Here is a 6,000-nt window from a genome sequence, read left to right on the forward strand (position 1 = left end):
GCAGTGGTGGGTGTGTACCTTTAAGTCAGTTCTGAATCATACCCACCCTGTACAGGTTTTCCAAGGCTGTAAATCTTTTTAGGAGCAGAAAGCCTCATCTTTCTCCCACGGATTGCCTTGTAAATTTGACCTTGTGGTTAGTAACCCAAGGTGTAACTTACTATGCTTCCAGGGCTTCTTCAATGAACTACAGGAATTCTAAAATACATACATGTTGTTGTTGTTATTAAGTGCCATTGAGTTGGTTCCAACTCATAGCAACCCTGTATACGGTTTCTGAGGAGAAGCTGATGAGTTTGAACTGCTCACATTGTGGTTAAAACCAACCTTACAGTCAAGTGCTTACCCTACAGTGCCATACCATGACTACCACTACTACTACTACTACACACACATCTCATAGGTTTATGAAGGAGCTCTGGTAGCATAATGGTTACAAATTGGGCTGCTAATCTCAAGTTGTGGGGAGATTGGAATTCTTATACACTGCTGGTGGGACTGTAAAATGATACAACCACTATGAAAAATGATAAGTTTCCTTAAGAACCCAAAAATAGAAATCCCATGCAATCTAGCAATATCACTCATCAGTATATATCCTAGAGAAATAAGATCTGTGACACAAATAGGCATATGCACACCCATGTTCATCTCACCTTTATTCACAATAACAAAAAGATAGAAACAACTTAAGTGTTCATCAGTGAATGAATGAATAAGCAAGGTGGTGCTTACACACAATGGAATATGACTCAATGCTAAAGAATAATGATAAATAGGCAAAGCACCTCATAATGTGGATGACTCTGGAAGACATTATGCTGAATGAAATAAGTTAAACAAAAAGGAGAAACATTGTATGAGACCACCAGCTCTGCAAGTGCCATACAAGCAATACCTTGACCTTTCTTTCCCTCGCTCTCCAGATGAGTCTCCATTTCTACCACCAGACTTCATCTTGTGCAGCTGCATCATTTTTTCTCTTCCACTGTATCTCTCAGCAGGTTGGGTCTTGGCTGCCTGCCAAGAGACCAGCATGTTGAGTTGGTGCTCCTGCACATTTGTTTTGTACAGAATCTTCCACCAAAGACGGATTTCCAGTTTATTTATATATAGGTATTCTCCCCCAACTAGGCTGTAGGTGGCTTTCAACCAATGCATATACGTACTTTTTTCCTGAGCATGTTTCCCCAAATCGGCTAGTTTAGAATCCTATTATCCTCACAATTTATCCCTACACATTGCTCTCCAACTGAGCTAAGTAGATTTGTTTCTCTTAAAATCTTTATTTAGATCCAATTTAACATGGTGATGGTGGTTATTTGTCGTGGAGTCACAGTGACTCTATACAGGGTTTCCGAGGCTGTAAATCTTTACGGGAGCCAAAAGCTTCATCTTTTCCCACAGTTCAGCTGGTAGTTTCAAAATGCTGACCTTAAGGTTCGCAGCCGGATTCATAACCACTACACTTCAAGAGCTCCTTCCAATTTTGATAAATATTAAAGTATCTGTTCACAGACACATCATTTTCTTATCCAATTATTGTTGCTATTAAGTGCTGTTGAGTCAGTTCCAACTCATAGCAACCCTGTGTAGGGTTTCTGAGGAGTGGCAGGTGAGCTTGAACCACCGACCATGTGTTTCAAGCTAAACTTGCAGTCCAGTGCATTAACTCGCAGAGCCACACGAGGAGTCCATTCTTACCCAATATCAATACATAATTATATTATTTTGGGGAAGAATAGAATAAAAATATCAAATAATCTATCTATAAAATATAAAATAACTATCTCTTATAATATTATATAATAACAATCAGTGCTAAAAATCAATTTGGGTAAGTTGCTTCTATTATCAATTAGTTAAATTAAAATAATAAGAAAATATTCGTAATCTCCAGAATATTTAATAATTCATCATTGAATAATTCTTTTGGCTTCCTCTCTGAATTGCTCACTACAGCATTGTCTAAAACAACTAGCTTTACTTGTGTATGATTACAATGTCAATAAAAAAATAATTATTCATGTAATGGGGGTTGGTTTCCCACTATTTCTCAATGTTAAAGGGTACATCAATCTCTTGAATAGTAAAGCTACTGACATCCACTGATATTGAGGTGACTTAAAAAGTCTCCTGCCACCACTCATCTGTCAGTTTGTCATACTGTAGTGGCTTGTGAGTTTCTATGATTCTGGAAGCTATGACACCAGTATTTTAAATACCAGAAGGGTCACCCTTGGTGGACAGGTTTCAGATGAGCTTCCAGACAAAGACAGACTAGGAAGAAAGAGTGACAAACTACTTCTGAATATTTAGTCACTGAAAACTTTATGAATAGTAGAGAAACACTGTCAGGTATAGTTCCAGTAAATGAGCCCCTCAGGTTGGAAGGCACTCAAAATGAGACTGGGAAAGAGCTGCCTCCTCAAAGTACAGTTGACTGTGATGACACGAATGAAGTAGAGACCGTGTGAGTAAAGCCTGTGGGACCTTCATTTGCTGATGGGGCACAACTCAAAATGAAGAGAAACAGTTGTAAACATCCATTAATAATCGGAACGTGGTATGTACAGAGTATGAAACTAGGAAAATGAGAAAATGTTAAAAATGAAATGGTATGCATAAACATTGATAGCTTAGGCATTAGTGAGGTGAAATGGACTGATATTGGCCATTTTGAATCTGATAACCACATGGTTTACTATACCTGTAATGACAAGTTGAAGACTAATGGTATTGCATTCATTGTCAAAAAGAACATATTCAGATCAGTCATGAGGTACAATGCTGTCTGTGATAGGATAATATCCATGCACCTTCAGGGAAGCTCAGTTAATACCATTATTATTCAAATTTACACACCAATCACTAAAGCCAGTGAGGATGAAATAGAATTCTACCAACTTCTTCAACCTAAAATTGATCAGACATGCAATCAAGATGTATTAATCATTAATGGTCATTGGAATGCAAATGTCGAGAACAAAAAGGATCAGTAATTGCAAAATATGACCTTGGTGATAGAATGGTGCTGGAGATCACATGATAGAATTCTGAAAAATCAATGATTTGTTCATTTCAAATACCTTATTTAGACAGTATAAGAGACAATTATACACATAGACCTCACCAGATGAAATACTCAGAAATCAAACTGACTAAATGTGAGGAAAGAGACCATTGAAAAATGCTATATTATCAGTTAAAACAAGGCCAGAGGCAGATTGTGGAACAGACCATCAATTGTTCATATTCAAATTCAAACTGAAGTTGAAGAAAATGAAAACATTCCACAAGAGCCAAAATATGACTTTGAATATAACCCATCTGAATTTAGAGATCATCTGAAGAACAGATTTGATACGTTAAACACTAAAGAATGAAGACCAGAAGAAGAGTTGTGGGATGACATCAAGAACCTAATACATGAAGAAAACAAAAAGTCATTAAGAAGACAAGAAAGAAGGAAAAGATCAAAACTGACGTCAGAAGATACACTGAAACTTGCTCTCTATTGTAGAGATGGTAAAGCAAATGGAAGAAATAAGAAGGAACAAAAGCTGAACAGAAAATTTCAAAGGTCAGCTTGAGAAGACAAAGTGAAATATTACAACAAAATGAGCAAAGATCTGGAATTAAAAAACCAAAAAGGAAGAAAATGCTCAGCATTTCTCAAATTGGGGGAACTGAAGAAAAAATCAATCTGCGACTTTCGTTATTGAAGTGTTCTCTGGGCAAATTATTGAATGATGCAGAAAGCATCCAAAGAAGATGGGAGGAATATGTAGAGTCATTGTACCAAAAGGAAATGGTTGATGTTCAACCATTTCAAGAGGTAGCATAAGATCAAGAGCCATGATACTGAAGGAAGAAGTCCCTTGAAGGAATTGGCAAAGAACAAGGCATCAGTAATTGGTGGAATAAAAATGGAAATCTTTCAAGAAAGTGAGGTGGCACAGGAGGCACTCACTCAACTATGTCAAGAAATTTGAAAGACAACTATCTGGCTGACTGATTGGAAGAGATCCATATTTTTATCCATTCCAAACAGAGGTGACCCAATGGAATGTAGAAGTCATTGGACAAGATCTTTGCTAACCCATGTGAGTTCTGCTAAAGGTAATACAGAAATGGCTGCAAGCATACACTGACAGAGAACTTCCAGAGGTTCAAGTTGGATTTAGAAGAGGATGTGGAACATGGGATATCATTTCTGATGTCCAATGGATGTTGGCTGAAAGCAGAGAATACTAGAAAGATGTTTATTTGTGCTTTATTGACTACACAAAGGCTTTCAATTGTGTGCATCATGACAAGCTATGGAAAACATTGCGAAGTATGAGTATTCCGCATCACTTAATTGTGCTCATGACGAATCTGTACATGGACTGAGAGGCAGTTGTTTGAAGAGAATATGGGAACACTGAATGGTTTAAAATTAAGAAAGGTGTGCAACATGGGTGTGCCTTTCACCATACATAATTCAAACTGTATGCTGAACAAATTATCCAAGAAGGGTTATATGAAAAACTTGTGTCATTAGGATTAGAGGAAGACACATTAACAACCTGTGATATGCAGATGATACAACCTTGCTTGCTGAAAGTGAAGAGGACTTAAAATATTTACTGATGAAGATCAAAGAGCACAGACTTTGGTATGATTTGCATCTCAATGTAAAGAAAACAAAATCTTCACCACTGGACCAATAAAAAGCATTCTTATCAACAGAGAAAAGACTGAAGTTGTCAAGGACATCATTCTTCTTGGATCAACTATCAACATTCATGGAATCAACAGTCAAGAAATCAAATGACACATTGTATTAGGCTAATCTGCTGCACAAGACATTTTTAAAGTGTTGAAGAATAAAGATGTCAGCGTGAGGACTAAGGTGTGCCTGACCCAAGCCATAGTATTTTCAATAACCTCATATGAATGTGAAAGGTGGACAGTGAATAAGGAAGACCGTAGAAGAATTGATGCTTTTGAGTTATGGTGTTGGAGGAGAATTTCAAAAGTCACATGGGCTGCCAAAAGAACCAACAGATCTGTGTTGGAAGAAGTGTAGCCAGAGTGTTCCTTGGAGGCCAGGATGACCAAACTTCATCTCTCATACTTCAGACATATTGTCAGGAAGGACCAGTTACTGGAAAAGGATATTATGTTTGGTAAGTGGAGGGTCACAGAAAAAAAGAAAGACCCCCAACAAGATGAATTGGCAAAGTGGCAGCATCAATGGGCTCAAATGTGGCAACAGTTGTGAGGTTGGCCCAGGACCAGCTAGTGTTTCGTTCTGCTTTGCATAAAGTCACTATGAGTCGGTACCAACTCAATGGCATCTTAAAGCTGCAACAACAAAAGTCTTCTGAGACTGATATCTAGGGCACAGGCCAGTAGCTCTTCTATGTAGATGGGTAGTCCATATCCTAGTAATTACATCAGCTAACAAGTTTCTCCTTCCAGATCACCTATGAATTTGCTCAAATACCAATGAAAAAGGCTTTATTTGTTCTGATTAATATTTGTGCCTGTGTGTCTTGAGTCTCCAGGCCCAATGACTTAATTCATCATGGTGTTGGTTAGGGTTAATAAGTTTTCATAATGTTGCACACTGTATGTTCTACTATATTCATGGATATATTTGCAATATAGGTAGAAATAAATTTTGTCAATACTATATATTATTATTACATAATTATTATATTAAGAAACATTTAACAATTAACTTTTTAGCACAATTTTGCTAGCTAACACCTTTCACCTCTGTTGAATCTGACCAGTAGAGCAATACTCTGAGTATTTAAATATGTTTTAATCCATTTCCTTTCTTTTCTATATTTAAAAGCCTATTAAAAAAAGCTTCCTGATCTTTGACCTTGAATTGGTATTTGAGCAAATTCATAGGTGATCTGGAAGGAGAAGCTTCAACCACTCGTCTGTCTGTCGTGCTGTGGTGGTTTGAGTTGCTGTGATTCTGAGGGCTATGCCACCGGT

The sequence above is a fragment of the Chrysochloris asiatica genome, unplaced genomic scaffold (genome assembly GCF_000296735.1).
Source record: "Chrysochloris asiatica unplaced genomic scaffold, ChrAsi1.0 scaffold00082, whole genome shotgun sequence".
Taxonomy (NCBI): Eukaryota; Metazoa; Chordata; class Mammalia; order Afrosoricida; family Chrysochloridae; genus Chrysochloris; species Chrysochloris asiatica.